This window comes from Vicugna pacos, chromosome 3 (assembly GCF_048564905.1).
Source record: "Vicugna pacos chromosome 3, VicPac4, whole genome shotgun sequence".
Taxonomy (NCBI): domain Eukaryota; kingdom Metazoa; phylum Chordata; class Mammalia; order Artiodactyla; family Camelidae; genus Vicugna; species Vicugna pacos.
In genome coordinates, this window is record NC_132989.1 from 10,054,879 (window position 1) to 10,082,184 (window position 27,306).

Sequence of the window (27,306 nt, forward strand, 5' to 3'; positions counted from 1 at the left end):
TTACAGGCAAATAAACACAAATCACCATTTTATTTTAATTTAACTTAATACCTTTGCCCAGTGTAACTCCATGGGCCAAAATTCACATGCTCTTGCAAATTGGTATCAGTTAGCACTGTCTCCATAAACCATCTTTAATCCAGGTTCCAACTATGTACTGTTGCAATAAAAACTAGATGTCTATCCTAGGGGTCCAGCATGCACATGCATAAAAAGACATACACACAGATGTTCGCAGCTACACCATTTTGATAAAAGTAAAATAACGCAATTGAACTGTCCATCAATATGTTAAATAGGTACATCGATATCATGGGATAATAATCACTTAAAAAGAAGAGATAAAGAAAAATGCCGAATGATACTGCTTATATGTGGAATCTGAAAAAAAGGACACAAATGAACTTATCTACAAAACAGGAACAGACTCACAGATGTAGAGAACAAACTTATGGTTACCAGAGGGTAAAGGAGGTGGGAAGGGATAAATTGGGAATTCGAAAATTGCAACTCTTGGTGACTGATGGAAATGTTAGCTATCTTGATTGTGGTCGTGGTTTTATGAGTGTATACATCTGTCAAAGTTCATCAAATTGCACATCTGAAATATGTGTAGTTTGCTGTACAGGAATCATACCACAATAAAGGTGTTTAAAAAAAAAGTCCTAGATCTATATGCATTGATGTGGACAATCTACAAAATATAGTGTTAAGAGAAAAAACACAGAAATAATAATAAAATATGATCCCATTTAATTAAAACCATCACAAAGAAATATATATTTATCTGTGTGTGTATATATGTGTATATATGTATATATATGCACACACACACACATATATATATATGGCTTTCTGCAGCAATAAATGTGCATCATGTCGAAGTATCTGGAAGATACACACACCCAACAAGTACTAATGGGGCAAGGAATAGGCCAGAGGGTGGGGATGCAAGTGTAAAATTCCTCTCTTCTTCATTACAGGAATTTTACAAAAAGAATGTTGTAATATCTATTTATACAGTAAAAAAAAAATGACTAAGACCATCAGTGTCTTAGGAACGGAGTCTGAAACCACTGATGTGCCACACGTAACAAATAAGCAAATCCTCCACCTAGTTCCAAGTTTCCATTCATGAGCAATCTCTCAAACACTAGGCAGTTATCCTTTTTGGAAACTCAGCCATTTATTTTTAACTTTAGAACATCCACCAAAAATACACATTTTCATCCAATCCTGCCTTTGCTGGGCTCTGAGAAAGTGATGACCACGTTAGTGCCTGTTTTAAATAAAAATGATCACCACCACCAGCACATCCCAACCACCCTACAATCTTGAAGCAGTTTGTCTGTGAACAGTCCTGGAGAAAGGGGGAAAAAAACTTTACAATGGTTCACATTTCTTCTTGAAAAGAAAACAAGAATGCTCCTTGGAAAGCTAAAACACATTGAAAGAGGAAGGTGAGGATAGAGATCACGTCCAACAATGTTCAGTTATAAGGAAGAAGAAAGGTGTCTTGCAGATCTCCTCCGTAAGTGTCTCTGGGACTCCTGTTTCCAGAAGCTTCACACCATCGCCACCAAATTAAGAGGAAATGGGTTGAGGAGATCAAAGCAGCGAAAGCAAATTGTCCATTCCCTCCTGGCTGCCTCAGAAGTCATTACTGAGCATATTCCAGAGGATAATAAATAAAACTGATTGGGTGTGTGGCTAAGAGCAGTGAAGGAACCTGGAGTGCCTTTAAAGAGCATTGTGCTGAGAGAACAGTATTAAAAGGTGAGGGATTTCCTCTCTTCACATTTAAATGCGGCGGCTTGGGAGAGAAACCATACTTGAAATGGATAGGAGTAATTTTCCATCATTATGGAAACCTTAAACGCCCTCTGACTGCTTAGACCGTCATCTCCTGGCATCCTAGTAAATTGCAGTTATTTGTTCCAAACAAACAGAAAGGGCCGTGGTAAAATGGAGCAATTTGAGGCTGGAAGAATACGACACCTGTAATTCAATTTCATGGCAGCTGGTTTCACAACATGCTCCTCTACCTCTGCTTGTGACACAGGAAACTTCCCTCCAAGTGTAACAAGTCTTCTCTCACTAAGCCCAGGGCTCAAGATGATAAGTGGACCTTAAATGGACAGAGACACTCATCACAGGGGAGGCATAACTCAGCTTCAGTTCCCCAGGCTGCTTGACAGCCACTAGGCGTTGAGGCGACCAGCAAATTATTAAACTCTCTCAACTTGGAGCGTGAAACGAGGGAAGACGCTAGAGGAAAGAAGTGATCCGGAGAAAAACTACCCACCAATGATCACAGCAAATCTCCAGTGTGTGAGACAGCAAAGAAGGAGCTACACAAAATACGTGTGGGTTTCTACAGATGTATTTATTTAGAAAACCTAAACTGTCCTTTGTAAGAGAACTGAAAATAAAACGCACGACTGGTAATAGCAGCAGCTGGTGAAACCTTGATTGGTGGAATGGAAGCTCGAGAAGTCAGTCGACATTAGGTGACTGTCTGCTGTCTGATGCAAACCAGTATTACTATTGATATTAACACCAAAATTAGTAGTAATACAAACAAAACAAAACAAAACCAATTAGTAGTAATACTGGGCAACTCTGAGCAAGCACTTACCCTTAGGACTGCTACTGTCACTCTCGTTTTAAAAAGGAGAGAAGTGAGGCTCACAGAGCTTTCATATTCACTCAAAGGCACACAAGCAGGTGATTCAAACCCTGGCAGAGTGATACACGCCATGTCGCATCCCACAGTCTCCCGAATCCCAATGTGGCTCAAGGGAATGTTTTCAAAATGCTGCCATGAAAACAGAATTCTGACTTCTGGCTAGCGTTTATAAGTGCCATCCCTCACAGTGCCTTATCAATTTCCTGTATCCCCTCTAGTAGTAAGAAAGGGTATTATTACCCTCATTTTAGATGAGGACACTGAGACTCAGATAAGCCAGAGAACTTGCCCCGGTTTTCCCATCTGGCAGGGGAAGATACAGAACTTGATCCCAGAGTGTGAAACCAAACTTTGCTTTCTCTGTGGCTCTGAGACTGGAATACATGTCAACATTTAGGATGTTGAAGTCAAGTTGGTGTGGACTCACACTGGCTGGGTGGGCACTTATTTAAAAGGGTGGTGGTTCAATAGGGATTTGACAAGAATACATATAACATAAGACTCCCAGATACCTCTCCTGACATCAAGAAATTTCTCCAGGTTTGTGTTTTAAGTGAATGGATGCTGTTTTAAGACATTTAACAGATTTGCAAACATTTACCGACAATTAAAAAAAAAATAGCTTTAACTCAAAGAAGCAAAACTATCACTTTAGGAAGAGAATACAGGCAGGGAAAGTCTCTTTCCTTCGAGGCCTCCTACCCATATTTATTAACATTAGCTAAGCAATACGGCAATAGAGAGAAGTGTAGTGGGAAACAAGGAAGAACGTCCCAATTGCAATGGCTAGAGATTTATCCACTGTGCATCATTAGCTGCAGGCAGGATCTGAACTACGATAGACATAGAGGCGAAAACAGTCCCTAGCAGGGAAGATCCTTCATCTGCTGGGAGGGGACCAGGGTCACGAAGCAAGTGCCTCTAATAGTGAGAAGTAGGCTAAAGGCTAGGATGCATCGGGGAGACAGATGTTGGTACAGGACCATATACCATGGAAATCTACTTAAGACAAAGGGAAGGACTGCAAAGCAAGATCTAGGCCCAGCATTGCAGAAATTAGAGAGAATGTTTAGGATCAACACATGCATCTTCTGTTGTACAGGACAAGAACTGCAGAGTCTGTCTCAGCATTCTGAGAGTAGGCAATGGGCACTCTGGCCCCATTCTCTGCAAGTTGCTTCAACAGTCCTCACCCCCTTGCAATCAGTCAGTCATGAACAATTCTAGAACCTCCCTGTTTCGCCAGACAGGGTTGCTACTATGCTCCAGGGTTGGATGTCCCAAGACCCAGAAGGAATGTGAAATCTACCCTGACATGCACCTACATGAGTCGCGGGGGGAAGTTACACATACAGGTGGGAGCTGAATGGCCTTTCCTTAGTAGAGCTGGACAGCTATGCCAGGTGCTGACCCATCAGCAGGGATGCAGGAGTTCTGGCCACGCGATGCAATGAAATTGCATGGCCTTCCTAGTCACAATTTTCCATCCAATCCTAGCTCTGTCACAGACTGTGCATTCTTAGTCCATTCTTAGAGGCCCAGCACCCTTATCTTTGTACCGAGAAACCTTAATAAGTGTTTTTAGATTAAATTAGCAAGTGGATATTTATTGCAGAACACAAAGCCAGCACATCAGCTAAACCCATAAAAAGTGCCTCCTTCCCTTCCCACCTTCATGGCAGAAAGGAAGACAATGAAGTACGTCTTGGCCAAAAGGAAATATCCAACTATCTTAAGGAAAAACAGCACTCTGGTCATAAAATCATAGAAAAGCAAAACAGATCTCAAATACATACAGATGGTTCTCCTCTGCCTAGAGCATTAAGTGACTGTAAAAGAAACTAGCCAAGCACGTTTGCAGGCATCTTCACCAAAATCTTCCAAAGAAATCAAGTCAGGCACAATGAGGGCTGTAGGGCTATGGAATATAAACAAAATCTGGATATTTGCAATGACACGCATCAAGGCATCAACTTTTTGGTGCTGCAATTTCAGGGGCTTTTTATTTTTCTGACTATTTGGGCTCATTTTTATTTAATGTGAAAAAAGATGAAAGAGTTGTGAAAGATACAATGAAACAGTCAACTTTGATTTTTTAACAGAGCACCTTCTGAGTACATCAGCACAAGAGCAGAAAAGAGAATGAAGAAGGCTGGGTTTCGTCCTCAGTAACAGATCACCTTTATTAGGTATGGAATTTTGTACAAACCACTCCCTGAGTCTCAGTTTTCTTATCTGCAGAATGGGAAGCTTAAGAATAGTCATCTTTTCCTATGGAGGTCATGAGGATTAAATGAGACAATACAAGAAATATGACTAGAACAACGCCTAAAATGAAGTTAGGGCTCAAGAAATGTCATCATCATCACCACTGTTATTGTCCTAAATCATTCTGGGAGCCAGTGAGGGCAACTCTCAAGCAAAACAGGGAGGCTCAGATACACTGATCCATGGAATGGGGGATTTAATGACTTTTTGACTCATTTTAATCAGACACAGTTATAACCAGATAAATGCTTCAGGGAGAAACCAAGTAATTGATTTAATAAAATTAAGAATATAAATCTCAAAGCTTGCTGATGAAAAGTATTTGTCTTAAGATGCTACATTATTCCAGAGATACTGCCAGCGTTTGGAACTTTTGTTTGTTTTCCTTTTCAATTAAAGTCAATACACTTCTGTTGAACGTGTGTGATGGGTTGGCTGATAAACTGGTCACTACGGAGGATCCAAAGACAAGCTTAGGAATTGCCTTAATGGTGTGTAAGGTACTTTCATCAACACTCACAACGACAGAAAACCTCTGTCCTTGAATGTTCGCATTGATTATTGGAAACAGTTCAAATTAGCGCAGGGCCAGGAGCAGGCAGGTGACTAAACTGGGTAATAGAACTGAGGCCTGCTCCTGAGTCAGATTTTCCTGTGTGCCTCAAAATAATTCTGAAAGTAATTTTTCAAAGGGCTTTTGCAAATGAGCATTGGCAGCACTGCTGAAGTGAGCGCATGGATCACTAAGGTGAAAACTTTAAAAAGATAGCGTTAAGATTTTGATATTTAAGGGCTGGTGGTTTCATCAGGAACCAGTCTCTTAAAAACACCCTCCTGCATCAGAGCCCAGATTTTCTGCTTCCTTTGGGTCTTCCCATGCCACTTAGTCCTGTCTTGCATGCACAGTGCAGGCCCAATCAAGCACCTACTCTACCACCCCACCCACGGTGAAGGATGCCCACACGGGGTGACCTATGCCTTGGCCCCGTTCATCTCCCTGAATGGCTCAGGGGCACTTTTTTATTTCAGTCTTGCCACACTCGGGTGAAGCGTGCACAGCCCGCTGCTTTCTACTGCTGCTGTATTTCCTGTTGCTCCTGCTACTGCCCTTCCAGCACACAGGCTTGCGGGGCTCATCAGAGGCACAGTAGCTGCAGAGAAACCACTGGAACGGTGTCTAGCGGAGGGTACCAGGAGTCCTTACCACAATTCAGTAGAGCAGAAGGACAGGAAGAGTCTTGTCAGTGCCCTTTGCAGGCCAAAGCCCAAATACACACTAGACTGGTAATTAAGGTGTGGGCCCTGCAGGGAATGACATACACACCATAGACACGTTAAAGAACGGTATTCTTAAGTTCAGTAAGGCATCATAAAACAGAGTGATTAAGAAAATTAGCTCTTAGACAGACTTGAGTTTAAATTCTGACTCTACCCTGGACTGCTCGGTGACCAGGCACACGTCTTATCACCTCTCAAAGCCTCAGTTTTCTCATCTGTAATACAGGCATTCTAATGATTCCTGACTCACGTGGTGGTGCCGTGATTAAATGCAATAAAGCATCTGACGCACAGTAAGTGCTTAACAATTATTTGTACTTATGATTATTATTAGAAAGCCTTCAGACCACAACCACTTGCTTAACTCCTTCTAGAAACCTGCTAAGTAACTTGCATGAGCTTTTCTCCATGTTCTCCACTTACTGAGCAGATAACTGAGCAGTCTCTACCATAACAAATACCATTCTGTTTTCATGTGTTTAAATTTTTTTAAATAGCTCTTTTCATTGAGAACCTGTATCTTCTGTAAAAGCTTGTATTAAGTGCAGATTTTTTTAACAAATGGTTCTACAACAGACCAAAAGCAAGACCAAAAAAAAAATCCTACCTTGGGTTTAATAAATGCCTTACTTTTCTACTTTCTGAAATAACTGATAACTCTTGTTCTTTATTTCTGTCCAGTAAAGATTAAACCTTGCCAGGTGATAGGAGGTGAGCAACATATAGCATGGCTAATTGGATTTTTAATCTCCACTAGTCCTCATCATAAAGTACCCGCAGGGTTTGTTAGCTGCAATGTTCAATAGCCGGCCAATTAAACGCCAAAGGAGTAACTGGTTACCTGGATAGCTACAGCGATTCATACTTTGTTTTCAGGGAAACATTTTAAATCATTTCCCATCTAAAGTATATAGATTAAAGCTGGAGCTGAATTAAAATGAAAAATGTAAATACTCATCAGGCAAGGAAAATTATTTTTAAAGACTCAATTGAGATCTAATTGCTCAAAAATTAAGGGGAGCATATTTGTCTGTCTTTAAGCAAGGCATACCTCTCCAAATATTAGCTACTGAATTACAGAAGCAACTAGGCAGGAATCTGAGGCAAGTGAAAGGTCAGCTGGGTTACTCCTGATACGTTGCCAGAACCTCAAAAACTTCCGTTAGTGAAACTGACAGGAAAAAGGTTATAACTAACCATTGTGTCCCTGAAAGTTCTAATTACTGGATTCACAGCTTTTCTCCCAAATCATTCTTAGCCCCATCATCATATCATCAGAATGCCTGAGTGAGACGTGGAATTTCCAGTTACAGTCATGGAATCACAGGGACACAGGACACAGAGCCGAAGCTGGAAACCTCTGGTTGTTGTGTGTGCGTCTGCTTCAGCATTCTGGGACAGAAGCTGGAGCCCTGGGGAGGGTATAACCTGGTCCTGGAGAGAGCCTCCTGCATGAGGACCCTGTAGATACGCAGACAGAAAGCCAGGGCCTAGTGATTATCTTTGTGGAAGTCTTAAATCTGCGCAACACCCCAATGCCGGTGCTCCTAGAGACGTTAGGCTTTAGGCTTGGTGAGGCAAAATGGGGTCACCGCTCCCCTTTCAGGTGCATTTAATTTTTTTCTGAATATGAATTTTAACTAAACCATCTTAAAAATGACTGTCTAGGGTGAGCTGGGGGATGATAGGTTTTTACTGTTTCTGTCAAAGGGTCTGCTCAGAGACCGTGGAGTTGGAGCCTGATCAAAGGGAGAGAGATGCTGGCCTGAACTCTGCACCTTATGCTGCGTAAAAGCCATCCAGCCCACCTGGCCTGGGGCCAGGACATTGGTGCCCCACCCCCGATGTGAGCCAGCCCCTCAGAGGTCAGGAAAGGCTCTGTCAGTCCCTCTGAGGGCCTCCCCTGGGCCCTGGCAGGGCCGGGCTTCTAGAAAAGGAGATGGATGTTATCTTGAGCATCAAAGGAGAGGTGCAGAGAAAACATGAGAGAGGGAGGCAGAGACAAAGGAGGGAGAGCAGGAGGAGGAGGGAGGAAGAAGAGGAGGAGGAGGAGAGAGCAGGGAAGGGAAGGAAAGCACCGAGGAGGGGAGGAGGGGAGGAGAGGAGCAGGGACCACGGGAGAGGAAGACCAAGTCAAGTCTTTGGGATTAGGCCCTGGGAAACTCTACAGAACCACAAAATCTCTGGTTTTGATCCATAATCAGTGATTTTTGTTTGTTTTTGACTAAAATACGTTTTTTTTCCTCTCTAGCCCTAGGACAAGGGCTTTGGAGTCAAACGTCACAGTTTGAAAGCTCAACCATATAGGACAGGGAGCTGTATTCAGGATCTTGTAATAACTACAACGAAAAAGGATGTAAAAACTAATCTATGTTTGTGTATGTATGACTGAAACATCATGCTGTACACCAGAAATTCATGCATTGTAACTGACTGTACTTCAATTAAAAAAAAAAAAAGCCTAGACAAGAACCTTCTGAAATCCAGTAGTCTGTGACCTTGCGAAGATCAGTTAATCCCTCAGTGTCTCAGTTTCTGCAAATGGAAACCAAATGGCAGAATACATCCCCCTTTCTTGGAGCTGCTATGAGAGTTGACTAAGTAAATATGTAGGCTGCTTAGTGTACTGCCTGCTATGTAGTGTGAAACAGAAAATCTCTCTATTACAACGGCACTACTAACACTTTCAAGTCATATTTTTTTAAATAAAAAAACCTCCTAAAACATTGATTGTAGGTATAAAATGTTATTCAGCACTTACTTAAATCTGAGCCACCCAAAGTTACTCTAAAAGCAGCTCCACAAAGGAGGCTCACATATCAAAGACAAGAAAACAAAATAGAAACATTTCAAACCTGTGAAGTTGGAGGGTCTTAGGACAATAAGACACTATTCAAAGAGAAAGATTCCACTGAGAGAAGTTAAGTGCCCAGACCCCCTCTGTTGTAAGCTGTATGAAATGGGGGGACATATTAAGCAATGTCTCCAGCCCGGACTCAGGATTAAAACCTGGAGAAACCATAGGGAAAGGAACCGAAGAGAGGATGAAAGAGACGGTTCAGCGCTGGCCCCGGGCACCTGGCAAAGGGCCTGGCTCATAACTATGAGCGGAATAAACACATGGATGAAGAAACAGGGAGAGAAGTACGGATGACTGTGAAAGGCTGCTTAACATATTCAGCTCTGTCAATTAAACTGCGAAGTCAGGCCAGGGACCCATAAATGACCTCACTGTAGCCAAGTGGTACAGTAAGGTTTCCACAGTTGTTGGTAAACTTGCATTTGGGCAGACCTTGAATTGTATGCACTGAAGTTCTGTTATGGAAAAGGAGGCAGAGACAGAAGAAAAGGGTGAGGGATGTGGTCTTTGCAGAAGAGACTCCCAAATTTGGGGGTCTTGGGGACAGCATGGTCCTGGAGTGGAATACGTGAAGAGTTTCGCTTGGGGTTAAGAGGAGAAATTCCTCCTCCTTCTCAACACAGCATTTATCAGAACAGCCACCCAGGCCCACTATGTGTATTCTTGTGACAGACACAGGGACTCCTGCCTACAGGACTTCAGCTCTTCACAGCAAAACTTGCAGGCACGGGTTATTTTTCATCTCACAAGTGAAGAAGCCAAGGCTTGGACTTGCTAACTACACAATATTTCTAGTAAATGATTAAACCGGGACTCAGATGGTGCTCTGAGTCAAGACTTATGCATTTGACTTTTTTTTTTATTGTCACCATGCTTATATTCATTCAGGGATATTCACTGTCTGCCTCTATTAGATGCAGTAAGTAACATTATCTCCTGATAAGGAGAAGGCACTGGTCTTGCTCCTCAAGGAACACAAATTCTGGATGGGAATTTGATGCATGAGATGGAAGGCAGAAGAGAGGAGCGGTGAAGGGTGGACTCTGAGCATCTGTCTGGTTTCTTCCCCATCTCTGCCTTTCTCCAGCCGTGGGACCTTGGATATTTCACGCCTTTAAAGCCTCACTTCCTACATCCGTAACATGGAAGTGACAGTAATGTTAATAGCTGTCTATCTCCTTGTCGTGTTGCAAGGATTCATTTAGTCCATGCATGTCAAATACATAGAACAGGAACCAGCGCAGGACAGGCAACCGATGGAAGTTAACTTTCATTAATATAGTGCTTCAGAGTTTAAAAACTGCTTTTATATATATTACTCATTGCAACCCACACAATTCTCGGAGGCAGGTAGGAGAGATCAGAGCCTTCAGCATCTGCCTAATAATACTATTCCATTATCCCCGTAAACTCATCCCCCATTGTCCTAGAGGACTTCCAAAGCTTTTTCTCTCTTCTTACGCTGTTGACCTCCCTCCTGACTTTATTGAGAAAAATGAAATAATGAGAAAAAAAAAAACCAAACTTCCACGAGTTCCCAGCATCACATGTCTCTACCCCTCTGAACCTGTGCCAGCTCTTGCTTTCTGTGCTGTGATGGATGCTGTGTTCATGCTCCCACCTGTGGCTGGCAGAATATTGGCCCCCTAAAGACATCCACATCCTGACCCTCAGAACCTATGAATATGTTACATTATACAATGAAGGGAAACAAAGGTAGCAGATGGAGTTAAGGCTGCCATTCAGCTGAATAGGGAGATGATTCTGGAGTATTTGGGTGGATCCAATGTAATCACATGGAACCTAAAAGTGGGAAAGAGAGCCGGAGAAGAGCCAGGTCAGAGTGATTCGATGGGAGGAGGACCTGACCCACTGTGGCTGCCTGTGAAGATGAAAGAAGATAGCCATAAGCGAAGGAATGAGGGTAGCCATTACAGCTGGAAAAGGCAAGGACATGGATTCTCCCTTAGAGCCTCCAGAAAGGAACGCAGCCCTGCTGACACCTTGATTTTGGCCCAGTGAATCCCATTTCAGACATCTGACCTCTGGAACTATAATCTTGCCTTCAGGCAGGGAGCCAGGCTCCACTGATAACAGTTCCATGCAGGCTGCTCTGGGAGAGAGTGTGACCTTGGAGGAGGCAGTTACCAAAGAGGGAATCAGCTGAGTTCCCAGCAGGGAACGAATGCATCAGGACCGGTGTGGGAATCTGAGCAGCACACCATAGCATCCACTACAGGGACTTTCTACTTTCTCCTTCCTCCATCTGAAATGCTTTCCCGCCAGATACATGCAAGCCTCTCTTTTTCAACTCCTTCAGACCTTTATCAAATGTCACTTCTCAGTGACACCTTCCTTGACCAAACTAATCAAAACTGCATGAGTTTTCTGCCCCCGGCATTCTCTGTCCCTTTCCTGATTTACTTTCCCCCATGGCACTTATCCAATACACTTTACTACTTCATTATTTTGTATTATAATCTCTCTCCCTACACTAGGTTAAAATCCCTGAGGGTGAGGACGCTGGTCTTTACTGTTCACTGCTTTACATCCAACACTCAGAACAGCACCAGATCTCTAAAGAGAGTCAATAAATATTTGCTGAATGACTGAACAGATGAGAAAGCAGAGGATTAGAGAAGCTACATATGTACCCAAGGTCATACAACAAGTGTGAAAAACTAGCGAGATTCTGGATATAAATCTTGGGTTCAAAGCCTAGTGCTCCAAAATTTCCTTGAACAATCAAAGTATCCTCCCTGACCTGTCTTCATATGTTGTAACTAAGCATGAAGAAATGATCAAAATGGCACTGTTGATCCCCAGTTGAAAAACAAATTAGGTAGGAAGGGAGAGACAATATTAGAATATAGTCAGTAATGAGTGGGTCATATTTTGACTCAAAATACATCACTTAATCCATTTGAAAATATGTCATAGAACATTTTTCATTCAACATATTACATGACAAGCACTGTACTGGGCTCTGGGGATAAAGCTGTTGAAACAACAGCTTCTTGGCTGTTACTTCCTGGGCTTCTGCTGGCTTTATTCTGTAACATAGACTTAGGCAATAAGATATATGTGTATCAAAATGGAAAAATGCTACTCATCTGAAATCAAACCTCCCCCTAAGACTGATATCTAATTTAAAAAGCACAGATTTCCTAACTCATGTTCTGGAGTGTATCTGAAGTAATGAAGAGAGCTAATATTTGAGCAAAATATTAGTTAAAAGGAAGAAAAAAGTCACTGAATATCCTGAGAAAATGTTAATTGAACAGAAGTGATTTGAATTATAAAGACTGGAAAATGCTTTTGCTACTCAAGTTCAGTGTTATTCATGCATGGAGGCTTCCCCAGTAGCAGAGGAGCAACTAACACACATTTTTAAACACACTTTGAAAATTACCCTGTCTAGTCACTCACATTTTATCCCAATATGTCCTTTAACCTTTGGCTCTTAGCAATGCCATGTTATTAACATTGTAGCTCCTCTCTACATCCAAATGGCCCAAGAAGCAGGGAAGGTAAGTCAACTGCGTTGAACAGCAGCCCCTCCCCCAAGAGATATATCTAAGTTCTATCCTGTGAATATAAACTTATTTGGGAAAAGGGTTTTTGCAAGATATAATAAAGAATCTTGAGATGCGTTCATCTGAGATTAACATCTAAATTCAATGACAAAGGTCCTTATAACAAGAAGAGAAGACAGAGGAGGAGAAACAGTGACACAAAGAAGACGGCCATGTGAAGACAGAGGCAGAGACTGGAGTTACACTATCACAAGCCAAGGAACACCTGGGGCTACCGGAAACTGAAAGAGACGAGGAATGATTCTCCTCTAGAGCCTTTGGAGGGAGCATGGCCTTGCGAACACCTTGATTTTGGACTTCTGGCCTCCAGAACCATAGAAGAATACATTTCTTGGTGGTTTGAAACCAGCAAGTTTGAAGTAATTTGTTATGGCAGCCCTGGGGAACTCATACTGTCAGTATTCCCAAAATGATGAAAGTAAACCCCAGTGCCTTCATTATCTTCCACACAAGCTCAAAGTCTGAGCACTCGTCATCTGTCAGAGAAGAATCTCTATGCATCTGCAGTTTTGATTCCTTCTCCTCAGAGCTGATTAAATCTAGCCTGATTTTTTTTTTTTAAGTCAGCGTTCCATTGGTCATAGATGTTCCTAACTTCAAAAATAATCTTGTTTCAAACAAGCCGGCTGCCAAGTCAATAAAATCGCCTCCTGCAAGCAAGTAATATCTGTGATAGAGTCGCAAGAAACAGCAAGAGGGAACTAAATCATGACACGAATACCTCAGCCCATGCCACACCCCCTCCCCCCAGATGAACCAGAGGGAACGGAGCACTGAAGCTGTGGGAGGAGAGCCAACCCAAGCAGAGCAAGGATGCAATTTCAACGGGATACTGAAGAGAGCATTCTAAATTTTAAAAGTGGAAATGCAATTATTTCCATGTCCGCCTCCTCCAACTATTACCAGTAATACTTATTCCTTTTCCTTTGAATCACAAAAGTGCTCACCGCCAATACTCTGTATAGTACACTCGATTCCCTATAGATCTGCATTGCCAGTTAATTGTTACACAACTGTCTTTATAGCTAATCCAGTAAGCTGTTTGAGGATAGAGATGATCCTATATTTTCTTCTATCTCCAGTTTCCTTTCAGAGCCAATAAAGAGGAGATCATTAAGAGATAACTACTAATAGACTTATATATACATATGTGTGTGTATATATATAGATATAGATATATATTTATTCCTGTTCATAAGCTTCTGCTCTAATACTATAACTATTTTGACTAGTGAACATCAAAGCAATGGTATGTCGGTGTATGAACACATCTACAAATAGGCAGCACATTCCTATAATGTGTCTACACAACTCCTCTCCTCCACCACGTGTGCGTGCGTGCGCGCGCACACACACACACACACACACACTAACACACAGCAGATATATTTGACCCTAGATCAATTCTGGAAAGAACTATCATCACATATAAGTGTGCTAACAGTAAGTTACGTAACTATTTCTCACAAAGGAGAACCAGAAATATGACAGTGTGTCCAATACAGCCTACAATGGAGTGCTTGCACAAATAATATTGGAACTGAAAGTCAAATGTCCAAATGTGAAATATTGCACGTCATGTTGTATATAATGTGCTGTAAGTCCACCCTGGTTCAAGAATACTTCAAATACTTTGGGAAAAATTCATAATAACAATGTTAATTTGGCATTTATTCTGGTCCAGCCTCTATTCTAAAAACTTTGCATTCACTGAATTTGTGTATTTATTAAATCATCAAGTACTTACAGAGTACATCATTTTGTGTCAACTTGAGTGGGCCCAGGAGTGTCTAGACATTTGGTCAAACTTTACTCTGGGTGTTGTGTGAGAGGGCTTCTGGGTGAGAGTAACATTTAAATCAGTGGCCAGAGTAAAGCAGACTGCCCTCCCTAATGTGGGTGGGTCATCCTATCACGTGAAGACGTGAACAGAACAAAAAAGGCAGAGTGAACGGAAACTCCTCCTGCCTGCCTGATGGAGCTGGGACATTGGTCTTTTCCAATCTCTGGACTCAGATTAAAACATCGCTCTTCTTCGGTTTTGAGCCTGTTAGCTCTTGGACTACAAAATACACCATTGGCTTTCCTGGTTCTCAGGACTTCAGACTCAGAATGAACTCCCCGCAGACTCTTCCACGTCTCCAGCTAGTCAGCTGCAGATCGTGTTACCTCTCAGCTTTGATAATCATGAAGCCAGTTCCTTATAATAAATCTCTTTCTGTACATTTCTATAGGGATTATCACATAGGGGTTACATGTACATGTATATGTGTGTGTATGTGTATACACACACCCCTCCCATTGTTCTCTTTCTCTGGAGGGCCCTGACTAATACACCATGCACCCTGGGACTACCACTGTCAACAGAATAGACCGAGAATCCATGTTTTGGAAGTTTTACATTCAGTCATTTAATTTGAAGAGAAAACCATAAGGTACCTCTACCAGTAGCTTTGTCTCCCTATTTTACTAACAGGTCTTTAAGAATTGCTTTAATTCTAGCCTTGGGTCACCAGGTGGACCCCAGGTGCTGCTCCACAGATCTAGCACATCTTAGCAGGGTTAATTTTATCTTTGTTTTGTATGGTTCATGTCTCATCAGCTTAGCTCCTGCATGCTCCTTGCCTGTGTATATGTGTGTGGGTGTTGTTCTACGTTGTGTGAGGTGCGCGCACTTCTGCAATTAGTTCAGCTGAAAGCTGATTTATTAGGTGGGAAGCAAAAGTGTGCTTTGCCTTCAGGAGTCGAAGTTTAAGAAATAGTAAACTTCTGCAAAAACCTGTCTATAATTGCTGAGGAGACATACTTTAAAAAAAAAAAACTCTCTGAAATAATTCCCTGTTTTCTTTCACAAGTAGAAAAATGGTACGGGAGATCTTTTATCTGTATGGTGGAGAAGTATCGAAATTTAGGAGTCAGCTAACATAGTTTTAGGTCTTCCATTGACCAGATTTATTAGCCTGTTAGCTTAACCTCACCTGCATGTCTGACCTATAAAATAAGGATTGTAAGAACGTCCACCTCCAAAGGGCAGCTCTCGCTACTGGATGAGGCAACGGACATAAAGTTTGGAGCACAGTTCCTCGAATAGATTAAATGCTCACTAGGTATTAGGTAAAAAATAATTAACAGAGATATTTAGGTTAAACTTTAGCATCAGTTTAGTATTTTAATGCATATGTGCAAAGTTCACATTAAGTCTGGCAAGAAAAACCCGAATGTGTTTGGGAAAATCCAAGATGACCTGGCGGCCAGGTGTAAGACGAGGACCACAGGAGTCCAGGAAATTAGCATTTATCTACTAAGTGCCTCGTTCATACCAGGCACCTAACAGACAACACAGCTCCATCAGCTCACTCAACTCTCACAGCTACGACATGCAGCTGACATTTTTCTGAGTGGTTTCTGTGTGTCGGATCTGCGGTGGGTGCTGGGGAGACTGGTGGGCAAGATTAGGAGCTGCTGGTCTCTCGGAGTTTGTAGTCACTAACCAGCTGATGAGCCACTGTCTGTGATGCAGTATGAAGTCCCAGTCTATGGGCATGAATGAGGGCTTCAATAAAGGGAGGGGGTGTTAAGTGAGCTGTGCTTTGAGGAAGCACTGGTTTCCCTAGAAAAGCAAGAAATGTAAAGGGAAGTCCAAGCAGCAGGAACAGGCTATGCAAAGTCACGGGAGCATTCAAGGACACAGCTTGTTTAGGAAAAATGAGAAACCTCGAGAACTGGGAGACTGGGGTCAGGGAAAAGGAACAGAGCTAGCTCTATGGTGCACACAGCTCTATGGTGGCTGGAAGCAAAGTTCATATTCTCTTTCAGTGTTTTGAAAGGTCGAGCTGCGTTCTCCCCTCCCAAAGCCAAATGATAACATGATGCAGTTCAAAAGCTGGTCATATCAAATTGCCATCTAATCATTTAATTAAAGCCCCATGCTGGCACCAGCCATCCTCAGGGCCCATTTTTCACTTGGGCACATTTCATTACACTTTTCAAAGCAAATTTGCCTTTTCAAAGGCAAAAAATGCAAATGACTAGGTTTGAAAGGAAATGCATAACACTCTGCATAATGACAGAGATTTTCTTGGAAAGCAGTAATGCACAGACAGAGCTATCTTTAGGGGCAGAGGATGGCTTATCAGCCCTATAGGAACTCCACATGATATTTCATTACAGCATCAGGATGCAAACAGAAGTGAAACACCAAATACCAACAGAGCAAACAGCCACCCCCGTCTCCTTTTTCAGCATCACTGAAACCACATTTTCAAACAGGATGCATCCTTTGGACCGGCAAGACCAAGGCAGGCATTGATAGATGGAGGACATTTACTGTGTGGCCAAGAAAATGATGAAAGGCTAGGAGGAACTGACCTGTTCAAAGACAGAAATAGGAACACCTAAAGGCCAATTAACATAAAGCATTAATGGGCAAATTCAAGTACATTCAAAAAAATTCCCAGGAGTAAGAAAATATCCACTTTGAGGTGGTATAATGCATGTTGGTGGTATTCACAGTAAGGGAATGAAAGTGACCTTAACAATACAAATCTGCACCTTCCTCCTCAGTTCATGCAAACTCTCAGGGGCACTGCTCCCGGATTACTGTGTTTTTGACCTGGAAAGATGTAGCTGCAGCACAAATTGTATGAGTCCTCAGACTGCAAAGTGAGAAGCGATTAGTCCAAAGGAGAGAGAGAGAGAAAATAAACACCTGTTAATTCATTCTTTCCCATCAGGGAGAGAAGGAAAGTTTAACTGCAGGCTGCCAGATAAACCCTTTCTTCCCATGAAAGAGCCACCAGCAGCTGGCGCGGAAGCATCCATTGTGAAGTTCAAAGTCTGGACAAAGTTCAAGGTCACAGACTCTTCTGCTTCACGACAATAGGACACGTGGGTATTTTAAACAAGAGCTTCGGACCAGGGAAGTTCACTAGTACTTGAACCCTGGCTAGTTAGCTCAGCCAAGGCCTGGGTCTACAGTAACCTAAAGACCTCCTTTTATTCCTTGAACAGGACGGATGCCCATCACTGCCCGGGCCACCTGGAGATCCAGGCATGCAGTTCAAAGCACCGTCCCACCTTAGAGACATGGGGAAACACCAAAGTACGGTAGGACTTAAATAGCCTGCCTGGCATTTTTTTTTTTCATCTTAATTTCAATTACATTGAAACAAAAAATTTACAGAAAAGTATATACATCATAAATGTGCACCTAGATGAAACATCACATGAACACATCTGTGCAGCCAATAATGAGGCAAAAAACGTAACATTGCCAGCACCCAGAAATTACCCTCCTACCTTCTTTTAGGATAATTACTGTCCCAACTTGTAACAACAGAAGGTAGTTTTCAAGGTTTGTGTTTTGTACAAATGGAATCACATAGTAGATTCTATGGCGTCTGGATTTTTTGGGCTAACATTAAATAGGTGACATTCATTCATATTATTAGGTCTGGTTGTAGACTGTAGACCATCCGTCTCATTGCTGGAGAGATTTCCATCACATGCATACACCATGTTTTATTTATCTATTCCACTATCGATGGTTGCTTGCATTATTTCCTGCTTTGGGTTATCACGAATAGCTCCTCTGTAAAGATCCTGTACATTTGTCTTGGCAAGCATGGGCGATTTTGATCTCACCACTTTGATGTGGGGAAAAAAAATGGTGGTGTGGCCTTTTGCTATGGCCAAATGACATGGGTCACATTTGTCAGGCTAAAATGTGAAATCCGTATCTTTGGAGAAATGGATGAAGGAGACATTTCTGATTCACATTCTGTCTTTGACCCTCCCAGCATCTTCGGCTCTGCCCCTGGGTCCTCGCCATCCCATGGAGCTCCAGAGGCTGAGATTGTGGGGATAGAAATGAACATTCTAGGAGCCTGGAGAGTTCATATGCAGTATTCATCACTCTCCTAACAGGGACAACAAAATATGCTTTTAAAACCAAATAAGGATTCCTCAAAGGAAAAAATGTTTAGGTGAGAAGGTTTCCTGTTTCCAGCATAGGAATCAATAATTATAACAGACTCTATTTGAAGAATATCAAATAGCAACAGTTACTGAGAGAGACAGAATATATACAATTCACTATCATTAAAGCTTCAGGTGGGAAAGGCTATGAGAGTAAAAAGGAAAGAAAAATTCCTCCTGCCAGGAGCAGGTGCAGGTAGATGGAAGTCTTCGAGGCTTTGGGACATGGAGATGGAGAAAGAATTTGGGAGAGCCTTCCTAGCAATGATTTTTCCATTGCTTCTTCTTAATCAATTACATCCCAAATTTCTCATCTATGTAATTGCAGTGGTGCTGACCTAACACCTTGCTTTAGAGATAAGCACAAATTGACTTAATCCAACCAGGGCATTCCATCTTTTCAGCCATCAGTGATCAGTTCAGGAATGTGTTTAATCCACTTCTGAACCAATCAGTATAATTCCTTCTTTTGGCCTCAGATCTTAGGTTGGGGACAGTAGGACACATGACCTAAGACAGTTAAATCATTGTGAGAATCAGTTTTATTTTGAGAAGGCTGGAACACAGACTCTGTTTACTTGTCCATTCTGGACTAGGTGATGGGAAACAAGAGGTCTGGAGAAAAAAGTTGGGTATGGCAGGAGGGGCATGAATTACATAGACCTCAAGAACTAGGTTAATTTATAGGCACAGAGTAGAGAGGTTCAGATAATATCATTTTTGTCCCAGATGAAACTGTATCTTCAATGAGACACATTTCTGGATATTTCTTACACGAGCTAATGGATTCTCTTTTTAAAATATCCAATTTCAATAGGGTTTCCTGTTTTTGCAACCAAAGCTTTCTTTTTTTTTTTTAATTTTATATAAGTAGTCAGTTAATGTGTCAACTTCTGGTGTACAGCGTAATGTCTCAGTCATGTATATATGTATGTATGTATGTATGTGTGTATATATATATATACACACACACACACACACACAAATACATATATTTGTTTTCACAACCAAAACTTTCCAAAATGAAATAAGTGATGTCTGATCTGGACTTGAAAATACATGAGGCACTCAGAGGGTGGAGCTGACATTAAATTCTGCTCCTGGAGCAGGCATGGTGAGAATGAAAGATGTCAAGGAGCATCTGCACACAAGCAGCTAGACTAGAAAGGGCCTCGCAGCACAGTGGGAGGCAGTATTACGCACAGCTTAAGACAGACCAGGGATCAGCATTTAGACAGATCAGGGATCAGCAAACTTCTTCTGTAAAGAACCAGATAATAAATATTTTCAAGCCAGATGATTTCTGTCACACAGCTACTCAGCTCTGCTGTTGCAACATGAAATCAGCCACAGACAATACAGAGACAAATGAGCATGGCTGTGTTCCAACAAAGCTTCATTTATGGACACAGAGATCTGAGTTTCATATAACTGACACGTACCACAAAATACTGCTCTTATTTTGATTTCTTCAATAATTTAAAAGTGGAAAAAGCATTCTTAGCTCACAGGCCATAACTGGTGAACCCCTGGGGCAGAGCCAACACAGACATTCACACCTATGTTCCTCCACCATGTGCTAGCTACGTGACATTGGACAAATGACTACTTACTCTCTCGAAACCTCAGTTACTCCTTTGATAGAATAGGGATCATTATAATGCTCAACTCACAACTGTGTTCCAAGGATTAAATAATCTAATTCACACAGAAATGTTTAGCAAAGTGTCTGATACACAACAGCCAATAAAGACTAGTCATCTTTCTTATGATTGATTAGAAAGGTCCTTGGATCCTAGGCTACATATCTTAATAATAGAAAGCCATCAATGCTTCCTGAGCAGAAAATTTATATAGCTGTGCCTTTGGGACTTTACAAAGGCATCTGTCTCAAGGATAGATTAGACAAAGGAGTACCTTTTTTAAATTGACCTAATGTGTGTCATCAATCTGGCTTAAGAAACTCAGATGTTTATTAGCATCTTGCTTTTCATTTCAGTGCAGCATTCAGTGGTTTAAAAGACAAAGAAGAGGAATCAGGATTTTTGTTGTTGGTTTTGGGAAATCATGCTCCCAGTCCCATGTAATGCATTTCTTTAGAAACAAACTCTTTCAGAGACTCAGCTGAGCTAATAAAAATTTTAAAACCCATGGTCACTTCTGGTGTGAACTGCATTTGTCAGTTTTGATAATTTATTCATTGACTAATTAGTTCAGCCAAATCATATAGCTTAACGTCTCTTTCTACCAGCCCAGATGGTACCCCGTCACACAGATGATGGGGAATAAGACCTCATACTGTATTTGTCAGACACCCCACTGGGTAACTGATAACCAAAAAATGGTTCAGTAAAGATTTGCATTTAAAGTCTCTCAAGGTCCTCTGATCTCTCCACCACTCCCCTCTCCAACACCCACTAAAGAGTCAAACCCCATTTAAGATCATTAGCAAATCCCAGGTTTCATAAATATCACAGGGGAGCTAATGAGAAGTCTTACAGAAGGTTTGCAGCTGATTGTATAAGAGGGCACCAAGCCAGTTTGATTTCTCTGGTCCATGCCACAGGGAAACCAATTAGAATTTGCTCTTGCTTGAATGATGCAAACAAAAAACATTATAATTTGACTGAAAATAAATCTGTTAAGGCAAGAGACTGGGGTCCATATTAACAGCAATAAACATGAGCAATAGGAAGTGTGTATTTTTCTTGCCTCCTGCCTCTCACTTAGGCTGTCACTTAATTAGAAACGTGTATTTGTTGAGTATTTATTGTATGTTAGGCACTGCATTCAGAACTTTGCATGTATTATCTTACGAAATCATAACAATTACCCATTTTTGCAGTTTTACAGATGAGAAAAGTGAGGCTTAGAGAAGTCACGCTCTCAACCGAGTTCACCGGAGCTTGAAAGCCTGTGCTCTCAGCCCTCTCTAGTCCCTCTTTGCCCCTCACTGAGTCACAGTAAACAAAGGACCGCTCTTTGCTCAGTACCAGCATGCATGCACCTGCAGCAGGCAGTGCGCGAAGATCTGAATAGGGTCCTTCCTGCTTTTTCCCATCTCCATTTCTACTGTGCTGGTTCTTGAACTTAACTGTGACTGCATTACTTCTCCAAACTACATCTTTAGGATATTTCTCTCCCTCTGGAAGATTAATAATTTTACATCCAATTCACAGGTGAAGAAACTGAGCCTCGAAGAAGTAAAGTAACTTGTTCGAGGCCCAAAACTAGTAGATAAACGAGTCCTGTCCTTATCCAGATCTAGGTCCAAAGATCACAGTGTTTCTAAGACTCTAAGACTTTGAGGAAAGTCATTAAGGTTCCCCCTGTAGCCTGATTCTTATATAGAAAGCTCCATCTTCTCTTGAGACAACTGTACAAAAATAGACACAAATTATCAGGAATTTCCAAGATCCTTAAAAAATGTATACACATATCATTGACATATATAACTTAGGCACTGATGCTAATATTTAGCTAATAATTTGAGCCTCAGTTTCTTCATCTGCTAAATCGGGCTAAGAATACCAATATCACTAGGTTGTTACAAGAATTAAAAGATGACAAGTAAAGCATCAGCATTCTAGTAGCTATTAAAGGGAAGACATTTACCCATCTGCTTTTCTTTCCATATCTGTCCATCTGTCCTTCCACATGTCTACCTGCCCATCTCTCTATCCATCATGTATGTTTGCTGATGGAATAAGAGTGATGGGCTGGAAAGCTGGGTTCCTGGCTCAAATCGGCTACCAGCTCTGCTGCTCTAGCTATTTTCTCTGCCAGATCCTGTGACCCCATCCCCCAACTGTAAAATGAGGGGCTTTATAGGCTCACCCCCAAAAGGCCCAATATTCTCATAATCCATACACGAGCATCACCACTAGCATGCGCCACTACCCCACGTGGCAACTGCGCTCAGTTTCCTGCAGCAAGAGGCCAGAGGATGAACTTATATGTAGTTCTGTCTTAATGATCCAGCTGGTTTGGCTGGCCACACATCCTGGAGAAAGCTCTAACTAGTCTGGGGAGTGGCTGATGAATGTCACAAGATGATTTTATTGTGGTTATTTAAATAGTAACTCTCAAACTACTAGGACTCTATGTCTTTCTGGCATAAAGACCTGCTTTGATTAAGCTAGGAGTATCAATCTCTGACTCTTTAAACCTCTAGACAAACTGAGAAAGAAGAAATCAGAGAGGGCATATCTCTATGTGCATTAAAATATTTTTTAAGATTTCAAGATACCATTAAAAAGAGCCTTCATATTTACCAACAACATAACCATTTGGCAAATATTTGATTAAACTCTCAGCTAGAAAAATAGAGTAGAAATAGCAGACTTGGAAGTTGTCTAGATCTGGTTTCAAATCCTTATGAGCCACATGACTTCAGGCTATTAATCTCACTGTACTGCCTTTAACTCCTCAACTAGAACATGAGTAAAATAACATCTAACTTGCAAGATGATTAAGAGAATTAATGAAATAAAATATGTAAATCATCTAGCAATGCCTTATGACTCAAAAGCACCTGAAAATGAACACACCCCAAAGAGGAATTGGGATTTTTCTTCTAAAAACCTGCTGCTTACAATCCAATGTTTCCTGCCTCAGTGGACACCATCACTCACCCACCTGCACTTGCCAGAAACCTAAGCGTTGTCCCTGTCACCCTCCTACTGTTCGTAACCTCCCCTTCTCATCACTTTGGCTCGATGCCCTGCCCTTTGTATCTCTTAAATCTCTCATCACTCCCACAAATATTCATTTTTAGATAGTTCTGATTTCGTTTTCAAAACAAGAACTTTATGAAACTTCTCTCTCTGTAACTTCTATCCATTAGTATATGTGACACTTATTTTGCTCTCAAAATCATAGAGAATAAAGCCAACGATACTCACAAAAACTCCTGATAGGTCTTTGTTAACTCAACTACCATCTATATGGTGAGATCTGTACTCAGCTTGCATGTTCCTACATCTTCAATAGCATGTTTAAGAGCAGGTAAAATGAAATCTACCCCAAAATCTGTCTGACTTCAAAAATATATGTTACACATCAGTTTACAAAGACAGAAGAAAAGGAGAGGCAAACTTAACTGAAATTTAGGGACAAATTTAGTGCAATCACAGATTCGCCACACTCCCTTGTAATTTTTTGTCAGATTATCTGTATTTGCCATTAGATCACAAGTTTCTTGAGGGTAAGTTCACTTCTTCCTAGAGCAGTCTTTATCCCAGAACTTAGCACAGCAGACCTTCAATACACATTGGTTGAACAAATAAAACAATGATGACCACCACAATAGTCCTGACTCTAAGTTAAATAATAAAGACTTCATGTTCTGTTCTGGACTCTAACTTTTGATGCCATGTGGCAGGAAGAGATAATCAATAGCTTGAGATAGAACAATGTCTCTAACAGATTAAGTGTTTTATGGTTGTAAGACAGTACACATAGTGTGATTCTATCTGAGTAAGAAAAAAACCACATATGTGTATACAGATAAACACACTGCATATGCCTAGATACCATTTGAAGGCATCCACAAACTCTTAACAGTTGTTTGTAGGAATGTAATTTGCCTAAGTGGGGCACATAGACACATTTACTTTTTATTTCACACAGAATTGTATAGTTTTTGGTTTCTCTAACTTTTGATTTGGTTTTACCTTAATTTACAGTAAGTATATGTTACTTTTGTGATTAAAGGATACAACTGACAGAGCCATTACACAGTTAGGGGAAAGGAACAGGCTAATCAAGGGTCTGGATCCCATGAGAAAAGAATAACCACCAAAAGAAATGGAGACATTCAGCCGACAGAATGCCAAGGCAGAACACAATAACCATCTTCAAATACAGGGCGGTTGTCACACGGAAGGGAGCAGGTTGCCCCCTGCAGTGCAGAATGAGGACCAGTGCATGGGTGGAAATCTCAAGGATGTAAATTTCAATTGAAGGGAGGAAAAGTTCTTTCCCTCTGACCTATTCAACAGGAAAACACACTGCTTTGAAGTAGCTAGTGTTACACCACTAGAGGTAGCGATTTCTGCAACAGAGTCTGTGAGTAGATCTCAGAGGTCAGCAGCCCCCTAAGATTAGGGTCAAAATTATGCTTTGAACATTTCTCAGAGAAGTGGTTGGTAAACTTGCTTCGACTTCCTGTAGGATTCAGTGACCCCCAAATAAAGGAGGACCCGTAGGGGCTGAATGACTACTTTTCATTACTGACTTCAAGGGGATTTATACACTCTTGCAATTTTAATAATCTCATTTATACCAAAAATTAGGGAAAAAAATGCAGTCCTGGAGGTTTCAGTTTTCCCTCTATGCAAATTACTTACTTTTTAAAAGTAGGTATTACAGTTCATAGAGGGCAAAGACTATATCTTACACAGCTATGTTTCTTCTCTATCAAGCACAGCTTCTCGTACAAAGTAGGTGCTTAAAAAATGTTCACTACGTATATGGAGCAAAATATGAGCACTCTCCTATGGTAGATTTTTTTCCCCTTTTTACCACTTGATACAGTAATCACATCAGTTAAGCTGAGTTCTGTGTAGGAACTGGTGGTGGCACAATAATAATGATGATGATGATAATTAAAATGTTATTAAGCACTTACTGCGTGTCAAGCACTTTGTTAAGCATTCTACTTGTAATAGCATGAGTCAATATTACAGCAACTATTTAAAGAAAATGAGGCTTACATGAATTAAATAACTTAGCTAATAAGTGTTTCAAATCAAGGCAGGTCAACCACAGCATGGGAGCTCTTAACTTCTATGGAAAATTCTACTGAGTGAGCACAGTCACCTGGACTCTGATCTTAACTCTGTCACAGCTGTGTGAAGAATTTAAGCAAGGTGCTTCTGTCCTTTATTTTTCAAATCTGTTATTTGGGAAACAGTATACTAAGAAAAATCTGGAAGGTACCAAACAAAGCATGATGATAAAGAGCATGATGATATAAGCATAATGAGTTTGCTTATGCATTGTGAGCAAATTTTACTCTACACTCTTGAACATAATCATAATACCTGGTTTAAAATCCTTGTCTGTAAACAACAAGTTTCTACTGTATGGCACAGGGAACTATATTCAATATCTCATAGTACCTCTAATGAAAAAGAATATGAAAAGGGATATATGTATGTATATATATATATGAGTGAACCATTATGCTGTACCCCAGAAATTGACACAACATTGTAAACTGACTAGCCTTCAATTTAAAAAACATGAAAAAAATAAATTAAAAAAATTAAAAAACAAAATCCCCGTCTGCTAATTCTAACATTTGGGTCATCTTGGGGTTCTCTCCATTTACTGCATTGAGTATGCTCGCATTTTCTTATTTATTTATACGTCTATACCTAATAGTAATTTTGGATAGCATCCTGGATATTTTATACGATTGATTGCATCTGGGCTCTGTAATGTTCCTCTGAATAGGGGTGTTTACTGTTGTTGTCGTTTGCTTATTTTAGCAGACATTTAATCTGACTTAACTCAAAGTCCAAATTCTGCCTCCACTGCAGTGGGCATCAGCTGAAATCTCAGTTAATTCTTTGAGCTTTCGCACATGTAGAGCTTCAGAGGTCATTCAGAGATTCACGCAGAGTTTATATGAAGAATTAGGGGCTCCCCTTTTTGCTGTTCTCCTTTCTAAAATGTTCTCCTTCACTTTTCGGCTTCTCGAGTAGCCCCAAATTCTTCCTTTCAATTCCACACGCCAGCTTGATTGCAGGTTTTAGCTCACGCAGAAGTGAAAAGGCCGTAAGTAAACAGAAAACTCACCAGTGCCACTCTCTTCTTCCAGGTATCAGTTTCCCTCCAATTTCTGTCTGCCTTAGGTCAGCCTCCATTATTTTCACTGTACATCTCTATCTATACCTATATAGATATACACACACAAATCCATAATGTATAAGGATCTGTGGGAGAATGGTCCAATGGGAGCTATTCCACCAACAGCATGAACTTTGAATTCAGGCAGACTTGAGTCCCTGCCCCAACTCTCCCTTAGACCACACCATTCTAGCCATTGTGCTAATAATGGGTTACAAGTGAGGTCTCAGCCCTTAGGATCTTTTACCTCCACCACAGTTTACTCCAGTGTACAATATTTTTATTTTCTAAGTGTGCTGGAACACAAAAAAGATTGATAAGATTGATAAACAAAGCTACTTCACCTCTCAGAGTCTGACTTTTTCCATCAGTCAAAAGGGCTAATGGTGATGTCTGTCTCAGAGTTACTGCAAGGATTAATAAGGTAATATAGCTAACGGTAAGTAATACGTGAGACACTGAACACACAAGTGTTCAGGAAAACCTTAATATTATACCAATACTGTTGACCTAAAAATTATTAACAATGATTAAGGCCAATAGAACTATAATTTTTACTGACTTAAATAATATCAATGATTATTAATGGTAATATAACTGTGAGACATATCCCCCCAACAAACAAAATGGGCACATTCATAGTTTTCCCTCCCTCTACCTTGTAAGGAAAATGTGCTTGCAAGCTGGGTTCCTGTACTTGGCTCCTCATGAACGTATCAAGACAGCAGCAATAAGAATTCAAGTAATACTAGTTAATTTTTTAGTGCTTGCTGTATCAGGTG

At 41.0% G+C, this 27,306-nt stretch overlaps 1 protein-coding gene across 7 annotated transcripts in view; it reads right to left on the minus strand.

Moving 5' to 3' along the window:
* SGCD (sarcoglycan delta) overlaps positions 1-27,306 on the minus strand; it is a 1,022,496-nt gene that overhangs the window by 623,685 nt on the left and 371,505 nt on the right. The window contains exon 1 of one of the 7 annotated variants that reach the window (XM_072954001.1): positions 2,639-2,727. The exons of the other annotated variants lie outside the window; for them this stretch is intronic. The gene's annotated coding sequence lies outside the window, so the exon portion shown is untranslated. Of the gene's footprint in view, positions 1-2,638; positions 2,728-27,306 lie in introns of those variants that run through there. 7 annotated transcript variants of the gene reach the window in all.